This window comes from Pelodiscus sinensis, chromosome 6 (assembly GCF_049634645.1).
Source record: "Pelodiscus sinensis isolate JC-2024 chromosome 6, ASM4963464v1, whole genome shotgun sequence".
NCBI classification, from domain to species: domain Eukaryota; kingdom Metazoa; phylum Chordata; order Testudines; family Trionychidae; genus Pelodiscus; species Pelodiscus sinensis.
The window spans coordinates 83,613,551-83,640,763 of NC_134716.1; the positions used below are offsets into that span (position 1 = coordinate 83,613,551).

At 42.5% G+C, this 27,213-nt stretch overlaps 1 long non-coding RNA gene across 1 annotated transcript in view; it reads right to left on the reverse strand.

Moving 5' to 3' along the window:
• Positions 1-16,024, reverse strand: part of LOC142829923 (uncharacterized) — an 88,736-nt gene extending 72,712 nt beyond the window's left edge. The window contains exons 1-2 of the long non-coding RNA XR_012904842.1: positions 15,938-16,024; positions 2,380-2,529 (exon numbers count right to left, since the gene is read on the reverse strand). This is a non-coding gene — a long non-coding RNA (uncharacterized LOC142829923). The remainder of the gene's footprint in view (positions 1-2,379; positions 2,530-15,937) is intronic.
• Between the last annotated feature and the right edge of the window lie 11,189 nt (positions 16,025-27,213).

Consider the following 27,213-nt stretch of genomic DNA (forward strand, 5'->3'; position numbering starts at 1 on the left):
TTAAGTTACTTTTACCTTTGGTTGTGTTCAAGGTTTGAAAAACAGCCCAAGCTTCAACCAAGTAAGTAGTTTCCAGTAATAGTTTTGAGTGAATTCAATACAAAAAAGTTGACTTTTGTAAATATAAAAACAGTGTTCCCTTATACATCTCCAAATTGCAGCTGCTGCTGCAGCCAGTCCTGTCAAATGTGCTGCATCTCACATGGTGCTCATGCCTTTGGCTCCTCTGCCCTGTCTGCATTGGTGATCAAGGGTCAATTCTGAGGGTGACCTATCCAGAAGTCTTTAACAGTGAATCATGAGTTCTAGTCCCATCTTCCCCACTGGTTGCTAATTGTTCTGTAAAATGAACAACCCTTATCATTAGCCAAGGACTCAAACCCCATTCGGCAGAGAACTGAGACAGCACAAAAAGTCACTTCAGGCAAACCTGGGGCTACAGACCAGGAATTTCATAAGAGGGATGAGTCCAACCATCTTGGCACACTACCTTTTAGAATAACAGACACATGTGGCTGTGCTGTCTCTAACCACTAGACCAGGGGTCTCCAAACTTTTCAGCCCGAGGGCCGCATTAACTATCAAACAGCAGTTCGGGGGCCGACTACACACTTGAGGTCCAAATAAAAAAACAATCAAAACATGGATGTTGTTTTTAATTATTTATTTAATATTATTTTATTCAGTTATTATTTAATAACACATTGATACACTACACATGAACACCTGTATTAGTGTGAATGGTGAAATTGTTTCCTGGATGCCAAAATAGCAGACATTTCTGGCTTTAGATTTGTTGTCCCTAACATCAACAGTGACCTGAGATTATCATCGGACAAGTTTGTTCTCAAATTGTTCTTCACGTATTTCATTCTTGAAAATGTTTGTTCACACAGGTATGTTGTTCCAAAGATTGAAAGGTACCTTGATGCAAAAGTTTTGACATTAGGAAAGTCTTCCTTGGGCAAAAACTGGTAAAAACCCACCAGTCCTATTTTGAACTTGTCCCTAAGGAGGTCATTTGCTTGCAACTCAATGACTTCCAGCTGCAGTTCATCTGGGCAACTGGCCACATCTGCTTCAAATGGGTTTTGAAACAATCTCACTTCTTCTGCCTTTGAATCCAAAAAGGTCTCCACGGGCCGGATGAGAGGGCCTCGCGGGCCGCATCCGGCCCCCGGGCCGTAGTTTGGAGACCCCTGCACTAGACCATACTATACTCCCAATGCCAGGGGTTCTGATACCCAATATTGCATTTCTTTCTCCCCAATAGCTGTGTAACCCACTACAACAAACTACACATAGCAAATGGAATGTCTTTTCCCCCCCATCTATAGGCATCTATCCATACAGAGGATAACATCCTCATCTACCATGGTTATTCCTAGAGCTCACGTGGAAACTTACCCTGTGGAGCTGAGAGTGCAGAATTCAAATCCTGCTGAGGACCCATTGGAAAGAGGGAAATTAGTATGTGATCAAGTGGTCAAAGCCTGTATCCTAATGCTCGTGAACTGAAATTTTGCAAGTAAACTTAATTTTGCTATTTTCTAATGTTTGAGAGTTTCATTTTGCAACCACCATCATCTTTTAATGTAGTATGTCTACTATTGAGAGAGACGAGGTAGCTGAAGTAATATGCTTTATTGGTCCAACTGCTGTTTGCGGAAGGGACAAGCTTTTGAACTTCAGAGAGGTGCTTAGGTCTGGAGAGAGTAACCAGAGTGTCTATCACTGACGGATTGGACTGCCTTTTACATCAAGGTGAGATAATAAATGTAATTTTTTAAATGATTTTAAAAACAACTTTTAAAAACGAGCAGTCCTGTGGCACCTTGGAGACTAACAAAAATGTATAGTATCATGAGCTTTTGTGGGCAAAACCCACTTGTTCAGAGGAGACCAAGATCGTCTCATTTGAAGTGGGTTTTGCTCCTGAAAACACATGATTTTTTTTATATATAATTGTTAGTTTCTAATGTGCCACAGGATGACTCGTTTTTAAAAGTTGTTTTTAAAAGTTAGACTAACACGGCTGCCCTTCTGAAATGATTTTATATTTCAAAACTTTGCATTTAGAAATGATTTGGGATGCTGGGCTAAGGTTCATTTTATTGCAGTTATATTTTTAGTATTTCCTTTCTTGTTAATGAAATGCAGGCCCGGAGTTAATGTCTTGTAAATTCTGGCCACCCTTGTGCCTTTCTTTCAAGAAGTCCATTTAGCTGATTGGAGTAAGACGTCTGTGGAAAGGAAAAACCTTAACAGTTTAGACAGAGAGCATAAACAAAGAAGGAGTGGGCAAAACTTGTACCTGGCTTGGTGTTAAAATATGAACAGTTGGTAACTGAAGCCAGCATGAACATGCTTATCACAAACCTGTGCAGGACAAAGCAGACATTTAATGCCTCCGTCAGCAGTAACGCAGCGTCCCCTCGGCTATTCCTTTAATCCATAAAGCTTCCTGGTCAATCCAAGATGGGAGGCCTTTCTGTAATGACTTGGCAAGAGAAAGGGTCCAGAACTTCTCTGCAAATACAATTAAGTTGTCAAAGACAAATACCGTATTTGAATTAAAACTATAAATCTGTCATCTACACCTACTCCACATCAGATAAAAGGAAAAGAAACCCTCCCATCTAACAAACAGCCTTAATTACCAGAGCACTGCAGCCTTTGAGCAGAACGGAGCTGATGACAGTTGACTTCATACGCCAATCACAGAGTGGGAGCAACTTGATGTAGGAGAATTACTGCTTGAAGTAAAATGCAGGACAATGTAGCACTTTAAAGACTAACAAGATGGTTTATTAGATGATGAGCTTTCGTGGGCCAGACCCACTTCCTCAGATCAAATAGTGGAAGAAAGCAGTCACAACCATATATACCAAAGGAAACAATTAAAAAAAATGAACAAATATGAAAAGGACAAATCACATTGCAGAACAGAAGGGGGATGCGGGGGGGTGGGAAGGGGGAGGAAGGAAGGTAAGTGTCTGTGAATTGCTGATATTAAAGGTAGGGAGAGTGGGATGTTTGTGAGTTAATGGTATTACAGGTGATAATTGGGGAAACTGTCTTGGTAATGGGTGAGAAAGTTCAAAGTCTTGTTAAGTCCTTGTTGGCAAGTGTCGAATTTTAACATGAATGACAGTTCAGAGGATTCCCTTTCAAGTGCAGATGTAAAAGGTCTTTGTAGCAGAATGCAGGTGGCTAAGTCATTTAGAGAGTGTCCTTTCTGGTTAAAGTGGCAAGAAACTGTTTTCTCTTTGTGATCTTGTCTGATATCTGTTTTGTGGGCATTAATCCTTTGGCGAAGTGTCTGAGATGTTTGTCCAATGTACATAGCAGACGGACACTTTCGGCACATGATAGCATAGATTATATTTCTGGATGCGCAGGAATATGTGTTCTTGATCTTATAACTCACTTGGTTAGGTCCAATAATGGTATCAGCAGAGTGAATATGTGGACAAAGCTGGCAACGGGGTTTGTTGCAAGGGAAGGTACCAGGGTTGGTATTAGTGTGGTATGTCCTGTGGTGGTTGGTAAGAATCATCTTGAGGTTAGGTGGTTGTCTATAGGAGACTATGGGTCTGTCTCCCAGAGCCTCTTTGAGTATGGTATCCTGTTCCAATATAGGCTGTAGTTTATTGATAATGTGTTGGACAGGTTTAAGTTGGGGGTTGTAGGTGATGACAAGTGGTGTTCTATTGTTGGTTTTCTTGGGTCTGTCTTGAAGTAGATGGTTTCTAGGTATTCGTCTGGCTCTTTCAATTTGCTTTTTTATTTCTCTGGGTGGGTAGTTGAGATTTATAAATGCTTGGTAGAGATCCTGAAGCTTCTGGTCTCTGTCAGTGGGGTTAGAGCAGATGCGGTTGTATCGAAGGGCTTGGCTATAGACGATGGATCGTGTGGTGTGTTCTGGATGGGAGCTGGATGCATGTAGGTAACTGTATGAGTCGGTGGGTTTTCTGTAGAGAGTGGTGTCTAATTTTCCATTGTTGATTTGTACGGTGGTGTCCAGGAAGTGGATCTCTCGTGTAGAATGGTCCAGGCTGAGGTTGATGGTGGGGTGTTCTCAAACTGGAAACAACTTATACCTCCAGATCAGCGGCACAGCCATGGGTACACGCATGGCCCCACAGTATGCTAACATCTTTATGGCTGACCTAGAACAACGTTTCCTCAACTCCCGTCCCCTTTCACCCCTCCTCTACCTACGGTACATCGATGACATCTTTATGATCTGGACACATGGCCAAGAAACACTGGAGATATTCCACAGAGATTTCAACAACCTACACCCCACCATCAACCTCAGCCTGGACCATTCTACACGAGAGATCCACTTCCTGGACACCACCGTACAAATCAACAATGGAAAATTAGACACCACTCTCTACAGAAAACCCACCGACTCATACAGTTACCTACATGCATCCAGCTCCCATCCAGAACACACCACACGATCCATCGTCTATAGCCAAGCCCTTCGATACAACCGCATCTGCTCTAACCCCACTGACAGAGACCAGAAGCTTCAGGATCTCTACCAAGCATTTATAAATCTCAACTACCCACCCAGAGAAATAAAAAAGCAAATTGAAAGAGCCAGACGAATACCTAGAAACCATCTACTTCAAGACAGACCCAAGAAAACCAACAATAGAACACCACTTGTCATCACCTACAACCCCCAACTTAAACCTGTCCAACACATTATCAATAAACTACAGCCTATATTGGAACAGGATACCATACTCAAAGAGGCTCTGGGAGACAGACCCATAGTCTCCTATAGACAACCACCTAACCTCAAGATGATTCTTACCAACCACCACAGGACATACCACACTAATACCAACCCTGGTACCTTCCCTTGCAACAAACCCCGTTGCCAGCTTTGTCCACATATTCACTCTGCTGATACCATTATTGGACCTAACCAAGTGAGTTATAAGATCAAGAACACATATTCCTGCGCATCCAGAAATATAATCTATGCTATCATGTGCCGAAAGTGTCCGTCTGCTATGTACATTGGACAAACATCTCAGACACTTCGCCAAAGGATTAATGCCCACAAAACAGATATCAGACAAGATCACAAAGAGAAAACAGTTTCTTGCCACTTTAACCAGAAAGGACACTCTCTAAATGACTTAGCCACCTGCATTCTGCTACAAAGACCTTTTACATCTGCACTTGAAAGGGAATCCTCTGAACTGTCATTCATGTTAAAATTCGACACTTGCCAACAAGGACTTAACAAGACTTTGAACTTTCTCACCCATTACCAAGACAGTTTCCCCAATTATCACCTGTAATACCATTAACTCACAAACATCCCACTCTCCCTACCTTTAATATCAGCAATTCACAGACACTTACCTTCCTTCCTCCCCCTTCCCACCCCCCCGCATCCCCCTTCTGTTCTGCAATGTGATTTGTCCTTTTCATATTTGTTCATTTTTTTTAATTGTTTCCTTTGGTATATATGGTTGTGACTGCTTTCTTCCACTATTTGATCTGAGGAAGTGGGTCTGGCCCACGAAAGCTCATCATCTAATAAACCATCTTGTTAGTCTTTAAAGTGCTACATTGTCCTGCATTTTGCTTCAACTACCCCAGACTAACACGGCTACATTTCTATCACTATTCTGCTTGAAGTAGTGTAGCAAAGACAGCAGGGCCAAGATGGGAAATTATATGTCTAACACACTGTTGGCACTATACAAATAAGCAACCACCACCTTAGTTTGGTTTATATTAAAATGGAGAAAGATTCTGAAGACTGATGTGTGCTCAAGTCCAATTTAACACAGTAGTAGCCATGCCTTGCATCTCCCTCCAGATACAAATACATAAAAAGAGCAGATGGTTGGCTCTTCCTCCCACTCCTGAACTACCACTGGTACAACATCACTAGGGATAGCAACAGTAGAAGCCCTACTTTTCAGCAAATACTACTCACAAAGGTTTCTATGACTGTGTTATCCAGCCCTGCTCAGAGGAGCTCTACGCAGCAGAATGGTAAAAACGCCAGTGACCACTGGAGGCCTGTCTCTAACAGCAGATAACCCAAGGAGTGAGTTATAAGAAACTAAAGTGATTGGAATGGCCTCTTTTGCAGTAGTCAGGGTCCCAGTGAGTCAAACTCTGTAGCTGTTAACATTTGTATTGGTGAAGTTACAAGTGGCAAAGCTGGAAACGAATTCAAAATACAAAGTAAGGAAATAAGCCCTTTTGATATTTTTCTTTGTTTCCTTATACATCTCTGTTTAGGTAGGGATCACAGAGTCCAGCCATTCAGTCACCAGCATGAAATGTGGTCAGCTTTTGTATGTATTGGAATCCCTCTAAATTAGTTGTATTTGAAGGTGGCACTTAGTTCAAGTTACCTGGGATAATTAAGTGACTTCACAATGCTTTTCTAGGACATCTCTGAAACACCTTTTCCTTTCTGACCTTTATAATTACTTTTCAGCCCTTTCTGCTCATCAGTTTATTCTGATGATCTCCTTACCCACTGGACTTCCTCCTGACTCAATGACGTTGGCTATTTTGCTTCCACGGACTAATGGAGTCAGTCACAGAGAGGAATCAGTATACGCCCCATGATGAAACCCCCGTGAAGTAAAATACACATCGTTGGTAGAGCACACAAACTGTTTGGTAGTAATACAGCTGGAATTTTGGAAAATGTTTAACATAATTGGAAAATGATCATTAACTTCTATAAAGAAACTGCAGACTTGGGAATAAGATCAGAATAGCTCTAAGTGAATATGATCTATAAAAAATCTACAGGTCGGACCTCGCTGGTCTGGCACTCTCGGGACCTGACTGGTCCCAAAGGAGGGGATTTGCCAGACCAAGAGAGGCTCCTCCCTACTCCAGCCTGCCCCCGCTGCTGCTCCAGACCCCCAGGGCTCTCTAGATGCTGCCAGCCCCACTGCTGTCTGGGCTGAAGCTTAACAGTTGGGGCAGAGCTCCACAGCTGCCTGGCAGCTGGGGCCAAAGCTGCACAGCAGGGTGCTGAGAGAAGGGCTGGGGCCAGAGCTCCCTGGCTGCTGCTAAGGCTGGGGCTGGAGCCAGAATACCACCGGAGCCAGAGTTCCACAGCTTGAGCTCCACTGCCGCAGGGGCCTGAGCTCCCTGCCATGCCGCCTGTCTCCCCCTGCAACACTAGGCTCCCAGCTGAGTTTCTGCTGCTCCCTTCAGCACTCTTGTCTTGCTGCCAATCCTCCCTGTTCCTGGGCTATGTAGTCCAGAAACATCTGTGGTCCAATTAAGGAAGGTACAACCTGTATTGAAATTTCCCCCATGGTAGTAAGTTACCTGTAGAATATATTGGAACAAGTCACAAAAAATGCTCATATGGGATCAAATTTCAAAATCAACCTCTACTGTTGTACAAAACTTAAGATTTATGAGCACAAATTGCTTGTGTGCATGTAAATTAGGTACTCATATTATAATATAAGAATGTAATATTCAAAGTGTAATTTTGGTACAAACATATGCATGTGTACAATATGATAAAGGTAAAGACAAACATACAGTGTATCTATACATTGTGGTAAGGGATACATATGCAAGAATTTAATATTGTTCATGATAGTGAACATGCTTCTCACAAATACAGGCTGGTGATCATGAAGTTTAGGATCAAACTACCTGAAAAGTATTCAAATGGGAGAAAAGTGATATGAGGCCCACTTGAAACCTATGAGTCTTCCAAATTGTACCCAAGTGAATTATCATCATGTCAGAATATGAGCATTTGAAAAAAAAAATGCGGCTACGAAGGATATGATGACAGTTCTCTGTCCTTCACATATTCATCAGTAGGTGCCCTGTTCATCTGTTTTGTATTTAGGATTTTTTTTATTAGGAGTGCTAGAGATGGGCTAGTAGGCAAGTGTTATACTACATAATCATTTACTGATGGATTCCATATATCAACAACCATATTTTAAATGGACAGGAGAAGCTGAGAGGAGAATTATGGCAAGATCCAGAGACTGAGGTAAAGTGCCAAGACTGTCATAGGAATTACAGTCACAGGAGGAGTTCTTTCCACTGCTTAAGCTAGAAGAGATGCTTCTTTAGCCTGACAAGCAAGAAGGTGTGTTGTGAGTACACAGACCTTAGGTGGGATCCTGTACCCACCTAACAGGGGCACCATTTCAGATTTTGGTGGGCAGGGGCAACTTTAGCCACAATTCCATGCCAGAGGCTACTTAGGCACCTGAAAACTCCAGGTTTTTTTTTGCATGTGATAACTTAGAAATTAATTGACAGGAACAGTGCTCCTAATTCTTATATAGAGAAAACAATACCAATTAAAGCCATATTTTAAGTTTATTTGTAAATTTAGAATTATCAAAGCAAGCTATTTCTAATCCCAAATCTTGAAATGTCAGTTTTAGAGCCTTAACACAAGTTTGATACTTTGTGCACTATCTTTAGTAGAAATAAATAAAATCTGCTTTAAATCTTGCAATTGCCTTGCAATTATTATTATTTTTTAAATGTCTTATGGTCCACATTGTGAAGAGAATGAGAAAGTTAATTTCTTCCAGGAATGTTTAAAAGTAAATAAATTACTGAACCCCCCCCCCCCCACACACACACACTTCAGATTGGAAGGAGGTTCCTAGTGTGTCACTTTAAGGATTTGAGAGTATTAAGATCATGGCCATGACATTCACCAAAGGTACTCAAGTTTGTGAGACTTCGCCACCCTGAGAAATATTAAAGAGTAAGTAAACAGGAGTGAAGATGATTACCAGTTGGAAAAGAAGGACATACTGCACAGCAGGCACACAGCTATAGCCTGGCTTCTTGGGGCAGCATTTGTTTGTATCTGTACATGTAAAAACACCAGCAGCTCCTTAAAAGGTGTTCTGGGGAAAAGTTTCAGAAGTAGAAAGTGCAACTGCAACCCTGCTGAGGAATCCACGTGTGTGTGTGTGTATATATAACAGTTTGTATCGGCCCTACCTGGTAACCTGGCCCAAAGCCCATTGTAGGGACAGGAAAGACTCACAGACAAGTGGAATGAAATGGAAGAAAAGGCCAGTTGGCCACCCTTGGGTATTGCCATTCCCCCCCAAATTGGAGCTGGAAAAAAATGGGCAAGGTTAAGTGTAATTTAAGCAATGTTTGTGGTGTGACAGCCCATGTTTCTGACAGCAGGGAAAGATCACAGATGTTCATTCTTTAGCTCTGCTGCTCTTGCAGTGAATCACTGAAACATCCAAAGCTGGACTCACTTGAATATGCCTGGGACAGCAGCCCCCTTCCCTCCCCTGCCTGAGCAGCCTGTGTCTACTGGAGGGGCTTATGCCTCCCACCCTTTTTAACCTAACAACCTGTGAGGTGGAGGGCAGATCATGATGAAATCTGCAGCAATCGCTTTCCGAGATACCTTCCCCACCCACCACTCCCTGAGCTGGCTTGTCTCAATGAATTTGAAAAAAATGCTGGAGAAACTCCCAGCCCGGCCATTGGATCTGCCAGATACCATCAGGATTGCAGCAGTGTAGAACAAAGAATAGCTAGCCCAGGGGGTAGGGCAGGAGAGAAGAGTGAACTAGCGTTACAATCAGGCTACATCTACACTGCACGAGCGTTCTTGCACAAGTAAACTTACAGTACAGCATCAGAAAACAGGGCTTCTTCCAGAAGAGTTATTTCTTTCCCCACGAGGAATAACCCCTCTTGCGCAAGAGCTCCCCCACAAGGCAGCAGTGTAGACAGGCAACATGAATTTCTTGCGCAAGAAGTTCCTAAGGCTAAAATGGCCATCAGAGCTTTCTTGCGCAAGAGAGCATCCACACTGCCATGGACGCTCTTGCGCAAAAGCACACGGCAGTGTGGACATGCTCTTGTAGAAGACCTTTTGCACAGAACTCTTCCGCAAAACAGCTCTTAAGCAAGAAGCCTGCAGTGTAGACGTAGCCCCAGTGTGGCTGAGCGGGCGTGGAGGGCCTGGAGAGGGAGAGCATCACAGGTAGATGTTGGCTAGCTGGCGAGGGGAGAGCAAGCCAAGGGAGGCCAGCAAGCAGGAGGACTGCTCACTTGTGTGTTCTGCATTTGCTGCTTCAGTTCTGTTCTTACCAAGATGGCACCAGGAGCTCTGATTCTAACCCAGCTGCTCCTAACTTCAGCCAGGAGCAAGCAGCAGTTTGCATGGGCTAGGCCTTTTGTTGTGCTTGATGAGCCTTCATCCCTTTCACCTAGTGAGTGGAGGGGTGGGGGAGAGGAATAAACAAAGAGCTGCCTGCATTGCTTTCACTCCTGGCTAGAGGGAGACAGTGTCTTGCTATGGTAGGAAATTTGAGGGGGGAGGGTATCCTGTAGCCACCCTGTGCCTGGTTTAAAAGGCACCTTGGCCACTTGACTGGGAGTGTTGCTACTGAAGTTATTAGGGACAGAATTTCAACCCCTAAATTTTATATTTAGTGTAAGCTGTATGTGACTAAGTTTGGCATTTGGACTTGCCCTAAAGTGAGACTAGACTATTCAAAACAATCTGTTTTCAGTATTGAAACAGCTACTACGGGGTTTGAACCTGGAAATTATGCAGTGGATTGCACATTCAGAGCATTATATATGTATAGTACACATTAGATGGGCCAGTTCCTCAGTTAGTGTAAGTGGGCATAATTCAATTTATTGCCACCAGGCCAATTTACAACAGCCCTATGATAACAGTGCGTGCATTGTACTAGCAAGATGTGAGCTCTCTGCATTTAAAGTACAGCTTTCTGCTCCTCAAGATAAAGTAGCAGTTGCCATATCTATAATTCTTAGAACAGTCTCAAAACTTTTCTGTGTATTGACTGGATCCTGGATATTTTCAGCCTTTCCTTGTCCTTTTAATATATTACTGTTCTGTAGAATCCACCCGTACATGCTTACCTACCCAACATCTCCAGAGCACCTAATAAAAAATGCCTAAATATGTAACAGATGACCACAGCACCTATTGATGAATATGGGAAGGACACAGACCTGTCATTACATCCTTCACAATCACAATTTTTTAATTTGCTTGTGTGCAGTATAATTCACTTCTAACATGATGTTAATGCACTTGGGTACAATTTGGGAGAACCACAACTTCAAAGTAAACCTTGTAGCTTTCTTCCTATATATGGACTCTTGTGTATTACTCCAGCTGTCACACAGCTACAGTGTGCTTTTCTGCTTGGATTCATAATCATAAAATTGTAGGACTGGAAGGGACTTTGAGAGGCCTTTTAGTCCAGTCCCCGGCACTTAAGGCAAGATTAAGTATTGTCAAGAATGGTCTTGACAGGTGTTTGTCTAACCTGCTCTTAAAAAAATCTCCAATAGTGGAGATTCCACAACTTTCCTCTGCAATTTATTCAGGTGATTAACCACGCTGCCAGTTAGTAAGTTTTTCCTAATGTTCAGCCTAAACTGCTTTTGCTCTAATTTAAGCCCATTTGTTGTTTCTTGTCCTATCCTCAGAGCTTAAGAACAACTTTTCTCCCTTCCCTTTGTAACAACCTTTTATTGCTTGAAAACTGTAATGTTCCCTCAGTCTCTTCAAGAATAATATTAATGTCCATTTGCCCTTCTTGAATTTCCCTTAAATGTACTGCAGTTAAATACAGAGACAATCAAATACATTGTTAGATGAGATGCCAGTCTAACATTTGAGTAGAGAAAGAAAAAATATTTTTGTTGTCTTCACAGAAGGAAGTCTAGCTCCACTGAGAAACAGGCAATCTTCACAACAGGCACAAAACTTTGTACTTCCACAGATGATAGAATTGAGTGCACTGAGAATTATATTTAAATGTACTTTATATATGCAAGTTACATGGTCTGTATGTTCAGGCATTAAGTGAACTAAAAATGCATTTGCAAGTGATTACATCTGCAAAGTTGTGTATGGACAACAGGTTAAGGCACCACTGAATTTCAGTCCCACTAATGTTTGCATGCTGCAGTGACCAGTACATGAGAAATACTTTGATTTTTTGAATATTCATGTGGACAAGAATATTCTGTGCTGCTGTTTATATATAAAAGCTGTGTGTGTTACATTAAAACTTATGTTCAAGAGGACACCTACATTAAATCCTTCCCTGATTGCAACTAAAAGCTATCCAGTATTATTCACACTTTATATGGAATTCTTTCATGTAGAATGACATAGCTGCTAAACTGCCATGTTTGTTTTCCATTTGCCTTAGGGAAGAACTTCAGACGTGACCTTTTGTAATTACACATAAATGCCCTATTGGGCATTGAAGGTAGTGGTGGTGAGGATGTTGGAAACAAATTACAGAGAGGATGTGAGACTAGGAAATCCAAGACAGCAGGAAAGGGACTGGAATTCTTTAAAAACGCATTTTTTAATCATTGGGAGTGAATTTCTACATGAATCATCATCTGGTAAAATATTACATATGAAAAGAAGGAAGCCAGAGTTGTGGTTTGTTTGTTCACTTCTTGCTATTGCTGCAAACACACCTTCCTAAGTTAAGGATTTGTAGAGATCCAGAAGATTAGAATAGGGTTGCCAGCTTTATGCTCACACAAAACAGAACACGCTTGCCCTGCCCCTCCTCCAAGGGTCTCCCCCTCACTCACGGCATCCCCCACCCCCTCTGTTGCTTGCTTTCTCTGTCCCCACCCTCACTGACTTGCTCATTTTCACTGGGCTGGCTCAGAGGATTGGGGTGTGGGATGGGATCAGGACTCCAGGTGGGGGTGCAGGCTCAAGGGAGGCAGCAGAGATAAGGGGATTGGGGTGCAGGGAAGGCTGTGGGCTAGGAGATGAAACTGAGGGGTTCTGAGTGGGAGGGAGCTCCAGGCTGAGGCAGGGGGGTTGAGATATGGGAGAAGGTTTCATCTTTGGGCTGGGTGTGCAGATTCCAGGGCGGGGCCAGAAAGTAGGAATTCAGGGTGTGGGAGGAGGCTCTGGGTTAAGGGTTAGGGCCCCAGCTGGGGGTGCAGGCTCTGATGTGGGGCTTGGGATGTAGGAGGGGGCTGTGAGCTGGAGCAGGGGGTTGAGGTGTTAGGAGTATGCTCCAGGCTGGGACTGAGCAGTTTAGGGAGTAGGAGTGAGATCAGGACTGTGGTTGGGGTAAGGGGTACAGCCTATGGGGGGGGAGGGAGGGTCACAGGTGGCATTTACCTCAAACAGCTCTCAGAAGCAGCAGCAGCAGCATGACCCCCAGCCACAACTGCCAAAATCCCTTGTCAACTGGGTGTTCCGGTTGAAAATTGGACTCCCTGTTATCTTAGATTAGAGAAAGGTCAAATATGCACACTTTTCTATGAGAATAACTGAAAACAACATGTCCAGACTCCAAAATTAAAACAACAAATGGATTTTACAGGTTAGGCTTGACAGAGGTGCTGAACAGCTTTGGCCTTTCAACTCTTCTTTTGGAAAATTCATCATGTCATGCACTCAGCACTGATTGAGCTGCCCCTCTGGCTGAACACTCGCAGAATTCAGGTCCTTCATCCAGGACCCCAATTCTGAGAGCTGAGACCCTGCTGCAGCCCAACAATCTAGCTTTTGTTACCAGTGTTGATGCCTCAAAATACAATGCAGCATGAACACATTCTCTGCCAGAACTCTAGCTGTGTGGACACTCTAGGCTTGCAGTTAAACTTCTCAGGGCAAGTGACGGTGAAAGACAGACAAACAGACTTCGCACAAGATTCTAAACACAATTTACTCTTTACTTGGGAGCACAAGGTATATTTAGAGCTAGTTAAAATAAACACCCCAATATGCCTTTCATTGCCTCAATGTCCTCACCATTCTGGAGTTTTTAGGTTTGAACAAGTCTTCTGGGCTGCCTTAGAGTCTTCCACTGAAACTCAGTTTTTTTTTTTTTTTTTTTTTTTTTTTTTAAAATTGAGCCTCTTTTCTTTTTTAGGTCAGCTAGCACAAGCTAATGTGAGCTGGCTCTGCATTTAAACTGGATCCGTGCTGCAAAAGCATGTGTCTCACTTACTCGCTCCAATCCAAAGATTCCTGTGTGTTACTCTTTCAGGCCCTCCCTTTTATCTGTCCCTCTACTAACACCTGTCTGCTTTGTTCTGCTACAGGTGATTTTCTATTCTCTATTTCACCAGGCCCCTGAAAAGAAACTTGATACTACTGGTTTCTCAGCTCACACAACCTCCTTAGCATATCCATCATTCAGTCAGAGCACAGCTGTTAAGATCGACAACTCTTCTCCATTGTCCCGGGACTGGTAGGCATAGACTACACTCCCATTCAACTGCTTACCCTGAGAGACACTCCATGATATAAAAACATTCTAATAACCACCAAAATTCATAAGCGATACATGGCCAGGTTCCCCATATCATCATAATGTTTAAGCATCTTCTTTTTGGGATTGCCATTGTATCTAAGATATGGCATGGCATTGTATTTCTGATACGCTTGGGATAGAGGTAATTTTTGATGTTCTGGTGAACTTAGACAAAAATGATCAATCCCATAGAAAGTGTTTAATGTTTGGTAGTGGGACCAAATACCTTAAGGAAAAAGACCTTAAATTGAATGGGACACAATGCCATAAGTACCCACAGTCACTTCATTGTTCTCAAAAAGTCTTCTTAGAACTCTCCGCTGCTTAGATACTTACATAAACCTGGATATTGGTTAGGCTATTGGATTGCTGAGACCACTACTTATGTTGACCAGTATTGTTTCCTTATACCTCTCCATCAGCCTTTCTGGATTCTCTTGTGGTCTTTTCTTTTATATTCAGATTGTAAGCTCTGTAGAGTAGGTATTGTCTTTTTGGTGTGTGTTAGTACAGAATATAGCACAATAAGGTCCTGGTCCATTATTGGGGCTTTCACATGCTATCATAAAACAAATAAAATAACAAGAATTGAGCTGAATGAGATTTGAGTTATGTAGGACACATACTTGGTGACAGAGTTATTTGACCAGATGCAAGAAAGGTGGACGGATGGCTGGACCGACTGACAAATTTTCCAGAAGTTCATGAGCATGTTAACATCTCAACTCAATTAATCCATAAATTGGCAAAAGTAAGTGATCCCCTCAGTGATGATTGCAGACAGTTTAGAATGGCACTGAGATCAATGGCAAGATTGGTTTGGGGAATTAAAGAGGCTTACCATGGAAGTAGCTTTAGAAGAATATTTTGAGATTAGCCCAGAGTCTAAGATCTCAATGAATGCAAACTCATATGGGCCAGGGGTTGTCGTAGAATATTAATATCTAATGGCCTTTGCTTCCAAAGCACAACAAAACCATGCTTTTTACCACCATATTCTTCATAAGCAGCTGAAGTTATATGTGACTCCTGAAAGGCCTAGCCCTCATACCACCAAAGTCAATAGGAGACATATCTCTGCTTTCAGTTGGAACAGGATGAAAATTCACCTTAAGAATTGTGTTTCCCGAGGGATGGTGAAGCATTGGCTAAAACAGGAGGGATGAAAACTTCCACCTGGAACTTCAAACAAGCATTTTTGGAGCTATACTTTTTTTTCCCTTATACTTAAAATTGTGTTCATTCCTGCACATCCTGGTTGTGGCTGAGAACAGGAACACAGATATTGACACAAAGGATTTTCTGCAGGTGTTTCTAGCTCAGACAGAAGTCTTACTGAAAAAAGGCCATGGCCCAGACCCTCAAAAGTATTTTAGACTTTCAACTTCCAAAAGAGGATCTGGATCTACATGCATGAGATTAATCTACAACAAATTAATATACAACATAGTTTTTGTATATTCAAGAGAGGTGTATGATTTTAGTATATTTAAGAAAAGCAGCCACACACTCATTAAACTAACCCAAACATTAGAAGCTTTGAGGATCACTCATCACTATCTTTTCTTCCACTCCACTAGCCTATGTACAGTTTTAATCAGCTTTACCTGCATAATGGAGCAAATTTTGTCCCAATTCTCCTCTGTGACCATAAAGAAAAACTGGAACTGTGGAACCCATGCAGGGAGTTCACAGTTCCTGTTCTGAATTAATCACAAGAAGCTTCCTCTCCTCCCCCCACAAAAAATGTTCATTTTAAGTTCCTCATCAGTTCTTGATGGAGTTCACTTGTTCAGGGTGATATCACTCACAGAAAACAGAAGTTTGAAAGTGAGCTAATCAGCAAATTTAAGAGCAAGTTAAAGGTTTGACAGATGGAGATGGCAAATTCTATACCAATAGTAAGGAGCTGTGGAAACAAAGTAGGCCAACAGAAAGTATAGTGAACTAAAGGACAATCCAAAGAAAGATCTGTGTCTATACATTCCAATTAAACCAAGAAACTGCTTCAGGAGCCTCTCCTAGGCAGCCCCATGTGTTCTGAGGTATGTGAGCACACTCAGTGAAAGCATTCATAAAGCCTCTAGTACTATTTTATACCTGTAGTCAATTATCATATCTTACTTTACCAGATTTCTATCTTCCGAGGCCAGAACTTGAGTCAGTCTTTGCAAGAGGAAGTCCTAGTCATCTCATCTCCATTTAGTATTGATCACTTACAACACAGCAAGCGTTAAGGGCAATCAGACCCACAAAGAATGTGAATGTCACTGCATTGTCAGGAGCTGTGGGCTTGATTTCCCTCAGCTGGGGATAGCTGGATGAGCCCTCAACTTGGTTCTTTAGGCTAGGTGGGCTGCAGCAGAATCACCTGATTGACTGGTTTCCTTGACCGGTGGCAAGGAAGCAACAGATCTGCATTTAAACTCAGTAGCAGTAACAGAGTACTGCCTACCCATTGCGAATGCCTACAGCTGTGATCCCTCACTGTGCATGCCAGGTTTTTCACTCTATTAGGTCAGAATGCCTACATACTGGTCCCTGACACACTTGATTTCCCTTTAGTATTTCCCCTTGTCCCCTAATGTACTTCTAAGCAATACAATATTATTCAGTATTTGACCAAAGTACATAGCTCTAGCTTGCAGTTAGTCTTCCACATTGATATTATACTGTGGTTAAAAGCTATAATTTGGTATAATAAAACTTGATTATGTAGCCACTCCACACAGGGAATGGAAGCAGAATTAAACGAATGGGACAAGATGATCTGCTCCAGTTTCAGCCCTTAGCACTATGGGCTCGTCTACATTGGCCCCTTTTCCGGAAGGGGCATGTTAATTTCAGCGATCGTAATAGGGAAATCCGCGGGGGATTTAAATATCCCCCGCGGCATTTAAATAAAAATGTCCGCCGCTTTTTTCCGGCTTTTAGAAAAGCCGGAAAAGAGCGTCTACACTGGCCCCGATCCTCCGGAAAAAGCGCCCTTTTCCGGAGGATCTTATTCCTACTTCAAAGTAGGAATAAGATCCTCCGGAAAAGGGCGCTTTTTCCGGAGGATCGGGGCCAGTGTAGACGCTCTTTTCCGGCTTTTCTAAAAGCCGGAAAAAAGCGGCGGACATTTTTATTTAAATGCCGCGGGGGATATTTAAATCCCCCGCGGATTTCCCTATTACGATCGCTGAAATTAACATGCCCCTTCCGGAAAAGGGGCCAATGTAGATGTAGCCTATGAGTGGCCCAAAGGGATCACAATCTAAGTGTAACTACTGGGTTCAGAGCCCCCTGGTGGAGTAGAACTGTATCCTCTACCAACCACTTCCACACTAGTGCACTAGGTTGCTCCAACTTACATTGGGGACAGGGCAGCATATGAATCAAAGAGCATGGCCAGGTCCCTGACTGCATCTCCTAAGTGTGGAACACCTCTTGGCTCAGGCAAGAATCAGACATAGAGTATGCAAGAGACTGGAGGAGGGTTGGATCAAAGCAATCTGGGGCCTTAGGCACAGGATGACCACTGGCAGAGGGGTTGGGGGTGTACAGAGGAACAAAGATCTCCTGAGTTCACCAAAAGAGTATCATATAAGGTCTCTAATGAAAGCTTGCATCACACTTGCCATAACCATTGTGAGATGTCTGTATGGAAAATGTATGTGAATTTATATTTTATATATATATACACTAAAACTTACACACTCTAGGTCTGTAGTTAAAAGCAGATCACACAAAGGTAGTGTGTCTTGAGATAAGCTCATCCACTGGGGGAATAAGATAATGATCCACCCTGGAGATTAGTGTATCTCGTATGTCAAATAATAGATGTCTATTAGAAAGCCAAGGTGGACACAGATACTGGAACTAGAAATGCTGGGGCTGCTGCCACATCCCCTGGTTTAAAGGGGTAATAAGTCAAATACATAGCTTCTCTCTTTAAAAATTGTTCCAGGACCACAGAAGATGAATAAGGTAACAGTGTTATTGGATCAATTTTGGCCGATGAGAGAGACAAGCATTAGAGCGCGGGTCTCCAATTCACATCCCACTGGCCATGTACAGCTGGAGCATTTTTGTAATCTGGCTTGGAGTCCTGGTGAACCGAGGTGGGTGTTTATACCTGTCCCTCAAAGCCCAACCTTTCCTGCTACCACCTTTGGAGTGGGGCAGTGGTGGGAAGGAGCAGGGCTTGGGGGACGGGGATGAACATACAAACACACACAGGTGGCTGGGACTCCTGGGCCAGATTATGAAAATGCTCTAGCCTTAGATGGCCTGTGTGTTGTGAGTTTGAGATCCTGCCTTAGATCTTGTCTCTGTCAACAACAGATGTTGGTCTAACAAAAAATATTGCCACGCCTAACTTCTCCTTCTAATATCTTGGGACAAACACAACTCTAACACCACTGCAAACAGCAGGAGTCTATTAGTATTTGGTCATGTGCTAATGAACAGCTGGTGGAGACTTCAGAATGAAATTAACAGGAAGAGAGAAACAAGGTAAAGGGGGCACTGTTTTAAGGTGAACATCAAAGGTCTGTTCTGGTGCAGACATTTTGATGGTGCAGAAAGACATACTGTCATGCCATCTAGCTGTGGTAATGAACGGGCAGTGGGCTTGATCTTATGACAAGGAGCCTCAGCCGAACTAGTTGAAAACATTGGGCAAACAACTTGGGGTAAGCTCTCTTGCAGGAGAAAGGGGCATGCCCTATTAGCTAAGTTGAGTCTCTAGAAAGTGTGTTGTGATGTTCTTTTGTATGTAACTATTTGTTCTCACAGCTCAGACTAGTCTTTATTGGCATCGCTGTTCTTTCTTAATAGAAATACAATGTAATACTGGAGCTAAGTTAAAATGGGTAAACTGGGACACACTTCCTTTGGGATCAGAGGATCTGAGATTTCGGTGGGTGTCCCATGATCACAGGATTTCATAGGGGGACACTTGGAAGGGACTTGAGGCTGGAGTGCATCTGTGGTCAACGTGCAAGGCAAAGACAGAACTGGTGTAGCCTGGAGGAAAATGCTTGCGTGGCTGACTGGCTGGTGGCATTAGGGAGCTAACACCCAGATAGTATAGGCAAGATTCACTCTGACTGGGGAAGTAGGTGCTAATAAAGTGTCTCACAGCCTAGGAGCCTTGAGAGTCATCATACACACCATGACATGAGGTTCCCTCTGGCTTCATTCCCATGACCCCTTCTGGCCCCCAAGTCACCTGGGATGTGCCTGTGCAGGGGAACCACCTCCCATCTCAAAGAGATAAATGCAGGGACATATATCTCATCACCTCCACCCCCTGAGCTGTGGCAGGCAGGGATTTTCCTCAAGATCAGCAGCAGAGTCCTCTTCTCCTCTCAGAGAAATAAGAGCACAGTAGGGGAGCTCTCAGTACTTATCCTAGCAGACAGGGTACATCTGCTTGAGTGGATCGGTGTGCCACTGCAATATTTTCCTGCTAAAGTCTTCTGTTGTGATGGTGTTAGCAAAAACCCCAACCTTGCAGGTCGTGGTGCTCACACCCCATTGAGATGCAAGTGGCAATTCATACCACTCAGAGCTAGGTTTCTAGACATTGCTGCATCAGTTACATCCAGGTCACCTTTTCAAGTTTTCTTCACAGCCACAAGCCTTAGCCACTTCCTTTGCTTTTTGTTGTTGATAGGTGAAAGCTGAGCTTCCTTCCTCATTGTGTGACTTCAGGAGCTAGGGTCTTGACATAGGACTGTGCTGCCTGTCTCTTAATCTGGCCATGGACTGGGAGCACATAAGAAAAATGTAATGTGACCCCTGCGCCACTCTGAGGCGGTAACAGTTTATTTAAGAGCTCTGTCTTTGTAAGCTGGGCTGTATTGACCTAGCTGATGGTGCCCTGTATTTAAGAGCAACTGGATTTTGGATGTAGTGTAATCAGCAGTTTCAAAGCATAGTGCCCGCAGCTCTCCTGTGTATACAATGGGTGTCACCTTGTCTCCAGAAGTAAATTCGGTGTGTACTGTACATATTGTTCTAAAGGTTAGGTCAGGATACAAAAAGTAAGACTTCTTTGTTCTGAGTCACACTGGAGAAAAGCTTATTGGGGACGGTTACAAAAGAGGGGAAGGAAATACTTTGTAAAGAAAACAGAAAATAAATGTACAAATCAACAGTTCCCACACCCCCGCCTGGCCATTCCCACAGTCGCCTCAGAATGTGATCAGGTCTGATAACTGCGCATGTGAGTTCTAACAGTTCTGTTCTTTTGTAGGCCCAGCTGGCCGCTGCTGAAGATACAAGCAGTAAATGGGAAACAGTCTTAAACAGCAGCAGGAGTCCAAACAGACTTGCAAGGGCAAGCAAACACACAGTCCAAAATAGGTCTGATGCTGAAGTTTCAGTGCGTTCGAGTCCTGTATGAAGCAAAATCACAGTTTCCAGGCAGTCTTCCCCCTGCTGGTTCTCAGAGCTAACCAATTGATTAACTAGACAATGGTGCAGAGGCATCTCCTGGGGAACTCATCAATATAGACACAATACAAATGGGATTCAACAGGGCATCTTAAGAACAGGAAAATACTGGCCAGTCCCACAGCAAGCAAGTTCACTTAAACTTCCCACAAGAGTAAGTGCTGGGGCTCATTGTCCAAGCAGAGAATTCTTCTCTCTGAGCAGGCCAGGCAGTTTCCATGGACTGGAACAGCAGATCAGATTAAGACACAGCAGGTGATTTGTGCTATGGACCCTTTCACAATCTTCTTCTCTTCCCTCCCCAAAGTAAGGCAGGTTGGAGAGCTGGCAGGATGAGAACAAAAGCTGTCACTAGTCCTCCCACAATCTGTTCCACTGTTCTTCCTTTTGTTTGTTCTGCCCATCACCTGGTTCAATCCTCTCGCCTTGGCTAAAAAAGGGGGGGGGGGAGGAGGAGCAATAGCTGTAAGAGCAAATATTTCCCCTTTCAATAAACAAGCTGTACTGGAACACAGGATTTCCCTCCTTAGCTAAACAATGGCTGTCCTGAGAGCCTCTCATGCGGTTAAGAATACACCCCAAGGAGGAGTCCTAACAACAACGGCTTTTCATGTAGCGCTAATGTCATCTGAGCTTATCTAAAACACTACAGTCAAGATGAGGAAGGAACTTTTTGGTTTCTTCCAAAACTCAGGTTATATGAACTTCCTTTCAAGCATACAGTGCCAAAACAATCATGCAGAGAAACACAAAGCAGACACATCACATCTTACTGATAGTTGGCTTATCAGCTATTGCGAAGGGTGGACACCTATCTAACATGCTCTACTGTCTTTCTATGGGTAGCAGATATTCCAAAAAAGTCTCCTTGACTCAACAGAATATGTGTCCATGGATTGCAAGCAACTCACAAAAGATTTCTAGAAAGTGTGTGTGGGGTATCTGCTAGCTTTCTACAAACCGAAATATCTTTTGTGCCTAGTTTGCACTGCCGTCTTTGAGAGTTGTATCATGAGGTCCTGAGTCGGAGTTTATTCCGTCCTCACTCAAAGGGATTTTGCCCAAGTGAGGACTAAACATGCACTTGCAAATGTTTAGGCCATTGTTTGCACAGTTAAAGCTGTGAAACAAAAAGCAGTGTAAATCCTCCATAGTCACAGCTCTGTTTTGCAGAGAGCCATACATTCTATATGCTCTGCTAATGACTGATCCTGCAACTGGCCCCTCCTTGAGTGGAGCCCTGCATCTCCTCAGAGGCCATTGCAGGATCAGGGTTCTAGAAATGTTCAGGATAATAAAAGCCTGTAATTGGGCTTTTTCGTTCTTTTTTTTTTTTTTTCCTGTGAGAAACATCTCCCCATTGGAGTGCTGAATTGCTGATGATGCATTTTTTAAAAAACACTGTGTTTATATTTTGATTGAAAGTTTCATTCTAGGCTCATTTCCAATGGAAGCTTTGACTCTCCTTTCGAGGGGATCTTCTAATTCTGTGGAATCTTCTGTTTGAGTCAACCCCCCCTCAGCTCTGGGACCGGATGAACTCTTTCAGTAAATGTACCTCAGAGAAGCAAGTTGCTAACCTCACAGCATGTATTATCCTAAAATTCTCTGAAGATTTTGCAATGCTTTCTTTTTCATTGCAGGACAATGGGGCTCATTGCTTAATTACCACCTATAGAAACAATTAGTTTACAATAGCATTTTTATAGCAGAACTACTGTTATTATTACAAAACCTGCAATATTAATCATAAGAACTATCAAAAATAAGCTTTAAATTCCCATCTGAGATAGGAGGTGACTTCACCAGCCTCACACTGAGATTTAAGTCCACCGCATTAAGTATGAAAATGGAGATTTTGCTCTTTGGCTCTCCTGCAGTGATTTGGCCATGTCAGATTTGGACAGTACAATAAAATATATCAAAATATAGAACTGAAGACTTGAGTTTCATACGCAAGTGTACCATGATTTATGACACCGCACTTAATCAAACTGTTCTGCTTTGGCGCAAAGGAACTAAGACTACATAGGTTTGTGGGAGATGTGGGGTTATGCACGTATCTTCTCACAATCCTATAACAGGGCAGAATTAGCTCCCTAGGCATATGTGGCTAGACAAATTATCCAGCTAGGAAAAAGTCATTTAAAAATGATATTCTGTAGCAGAATTCAAATAGGCACACACATGGAGCAGATCTCTAGATGTTTCCCATATGGAGCATCAAGGAATTTTTGTAAGGTTTTCATTTTTGAATGAGACTGTTTTTTGTAGGAGACTTTAAACTGAGATCATACCCATTTGTGATCATTAAGAATCCCATGATGTTGTATACAATGTATGAGGTGGATAATCTGGCCTAAATCCAACTAGCAATTTGAAAAATTAAATTCTGCCATCTTAAAATTCCTACTGCAATTTCAAATGGAGACTCTCTCATATTAATTTGGCTTCAGTGGCATTACTCTTGTCTTATGGAGAGAAGAGAAATGGCCTACAAATCCCTTACCTGAATCTGCACATGGACTGAGAAGACCAGGTTTCAGTTTTGTAAAATCAAGCCATAAAACCAGGGAAAGTTCACCTCTGGAGTCCCAAGGTGGTCCAGATAAGATGTTAGTTTTACCCGCTCTGTACAATAAGAAAGCAAACCAAAGTGGCTATGTTTTGCAACACCAGGTCATTTAAGGTATTGCAGCCAGGAACAATTTAGATCTTGGTTCCTTTCAATCCAAACCACTAATATTTGGGAGATTCAGCAAAATGAGAAATGTTCAAGGACAGAAAGGAAGGACAAGAACCTGATCTTGCAGCCCTTAATAATATGAGCAGAAAGACTCAGTGCCACAGGATCAAGTCACAAAAGTAGGAAGCAAGAGATGCCTCAGAAGAACTTTGTTTAGATTGAGATAAGCACCCAACAGAGTGATTTTTGTATAGGTGAACATTATCCAGACCTTTTTGGCTCTGCAAATTAGGGCTGGAAATCTTGTAACAAGTTGCTTTCTGTATCCTGTCACTGCAGAAAAAACAATATAGCAACAGCCTAACTCAGCCACTTCTAGTCATAGGCGAAAGATAGAAATGCAGAAACACACAACAATGAAAAGCTCTGTGGGAAAATATTTGATAAGCTCTTTCAAACCTCTATAAAAGTTCAATTTGTGTTTGGGATAAAAAAGTTTGAGAAAGTGTTAGAGGCTTTTAGGTATTTTTTGAACTTATTTACCCTTCTCTGCTACAAACCTGTTTACTACTAGTGTGAGATGCAGGGCCGGATTAAGGGGGGGGCTAGCCGGGCAGCTGCCTGGGGCGCCACCCATGGGGGGCGCCTGATGGCAGCTGTAAGGGGCGCAGTGCGCCAAGGGGCGGGGCCGTGCATGCGCCGTGCACCCAGGGGCAGAGCCGTGCATGCGTTGTGCGCTCGCTGCCCGGGACGCAGGAATGGCTCGAGCCGGCACTGGTGAGATGGAACCATTCTACTGGAGGTAGCATAGGTTGTTAGGGAGGAGCTGAAAATGTTTTCATTCTGGACAGCAAAACAGTTAAGGCCGCAAAGATAGAAACTTACTTCATTATGGCTGCCTTCTACTGTCTATCCTTGACCTTTGAACAGAAAGACCAGAGCATCAATGGATATAGCTATTGATATGGTCAAGCCTTCAATGAATTCTTAGAGCGACGATTAAAGAGCATTCACATGATTGACCAGATATTATTTACAAGCTACTTTCTGATGTCTATCATTTCACAGGAAGCTCTTGTGTTGTTGACACCACCCTGTTTAATAACAAATTGTAATCAATGCCTTTGAAGACAATCTGTTTCTGAAGAAGAAACGTCAGCTTACCAGGCACAAAAGCAAACCTCAAAATAAACAGTAACTTGAGGCTGCCAGCTAATTGTTTGGGCTCCCATGGTAGCTTGAGCAATTGGTTTCTGTTTTTAGGGAGTGTTACTTTCAGATACACACTTGCCCTGGTATCCAGCTTCTTTACTGGCCAACCGTGTCTTTAGAAATATGATCTTCCAAAAATTCATGCCTCATGTTTATACAAAAAAATTTTCAGTTCAAAATCTCAATTACATTCAAGTTTCCAAACCCTTTCTATGTCAGATTGCTTTTATTCCGTATTACTGAATCACATGATATGTTTTGGGAATGAAAACTGACTGTGGAACAACACGGCTAGTTCTCATTCCATATTTAAGATTTTTTAAAATATAAAATCTGTTCTTTTTCCTAGTTTCAGGAAATTTAAGCACACAGGCCCTAATTCAGCTGTGATGTAAACTCAGCTGGGTTTAAATGGTGTTAGTTACATGTCAGGCTTGAAATGAATTCAGTGCCAGTGACAAATAGTGTAAGTTGCATTGATTTGGTACATTCATTAGGTGTGCATGTGACAGTTTCATCTAGAGGGTTGGGAAAGCAGCTTGTAATAGAAGAAAAATATGACAGGACATTAATGTAAAACAGATTCTCTACTTTATCTTACAGGGGTTTTTTTTCTGCTCCCCAATGCTTTAACTTGAACTCATGCCAAGTTATACTACTTTGCTACTAACATTCAAACTCTGCACTGGTATCCATTCATAGAATTTCCTTAATTTAAATGGGATTGCATAGGGTATAAACCAAACTAGAATTTGTCCCCCATGTAATTTACAATGCCATTTTTGTCTCCACTGGAATTTTCAGAAAACTCCATTGGGACTTGCACTTGCTCCTACCCCGATACACGGTGTCAAAGAAATGAAGTGGTCATATTGGCTCAGCCCTAGAGTTAAATGAACAAATATTAATTTGGATTAAAATGTCAATGTTGATTTTATCATTATAGCGACTCTTTTATGTTCACTTTTCACAGACCTTGGGCACTCTACCCTTTAGTAGGACTTCTTGGTAGGTGCTAAATTGGTGAGATGTGTTGTTCACGTCCATTCCAATTCAGGGGTACATGTGCTGTGTGCATGAACATTGAAAACTTTTGCCTTAGCAGCTCCCGTAGGTTCCGCTGAGAAGAACCCTAGAGTTTGACATGAACGATCACTCAAAGAAGAATAGGTTGCTAAATGTTATTGTTAATAGATACTCCCAATTGAAACAACAATCTTTGCACAATCCAATGTATGAAGGATTAAAAATAAACAAAAAATACTTTCCACAACAGGGACTGTAGTGGCTTATAAAACATGTTAGGATATTTCAAGCTGGAAACAGCATTTTGTTAGCAGATGCTGATCATTAGTTGCTGTAATTCATACTAACAATTTCTTTAAAATGTGTCCTCTCTTGAACCCTCTTTTTTCTCATGTTCCACCTCTCTGTCATACCTCAGCTTCACAAAGCCCATATTTCTTCCTGACAGACATTCCTTTTTGAGACACTGTTGTGCATTAGGAAACTGGTCAAGATCATGTGGCTTACACATGCTCATAATGATATGCCCCAAGTGTGTCAGCCGGTACCATCTGCAGTGCCTGGAGCAGTGTCTGGGAGACTGTGACAACTCAATTGCAGGCCAAAGGTTTTGAAAAACACTGGATAATTGCAATTCCCTTGTAGGCAGGAAGACTCTTATGTGCAGTGTAAGGGAGGCCACATCTGTTACATCCATTACAAAAATCTCTGCTGATGATCAATATTACAATATAAATAGTCATCAATCTGGGTAATATTGCAATTTCTCCTCAGTTCCAGCCCATTGGTCTGCTCAAGCTGTAAATAATAAATGGGAGGTGTGTTGGTCTTTTGTTTGTCCTCCTTTCCCCAAAAGAACCAGCTAGGCAGAGAAAATTTTCAGTGGCATATTATTGAACTGATACCTGGCAATGGGGGTGGTGGGAACGCCAATATTATTTTTGTGTTTAGAATCAGAGCATCTGTGAACTATTCTGTATTTTGAAAATCTGGTTCAAGTAAGTGTTATGCAGCTGCTTCTTTGGGTTGGATCTGGTTTCTGTTTCTAAGTTAAGCACAAAATCAGTTGCTCTATTAAGTACCTTTCCCAGGCCTGCAGACGAGCTCTAAGTAGCATGCAAGTTTGTCACTCTCACCAACAAAAGATGGTCCAGAAAAAAATACTACCTCACCCATCTTGTCTCTAACATCCTGGGACTGATGCAGCTCCTACAATATTCATACCACACTATGGCTGTGTCTACACTGCACCCCTTTTCCGGAAAAGGGATGCAGATGAGACAAGTCGGAATTGCAAATGCAGCGGGGATTTAAAATTTCCCCGCTGCATTTGCATGAACATGGCTGCCGCTTTTTTCCGGCTCGGGGCTTTGCCAGAGAAAAGCGCCAGTCTAGACAAGGATCTTTTGGAAAATAAAGCCTTTTCTGAAAAGTCCTGATTTTAAGAGGAATAAGGGACCTTTCGGAAAAGGCTTTATTTTCCAAAAGATCCCTGTTTAGACTGGCGCTTTTCTC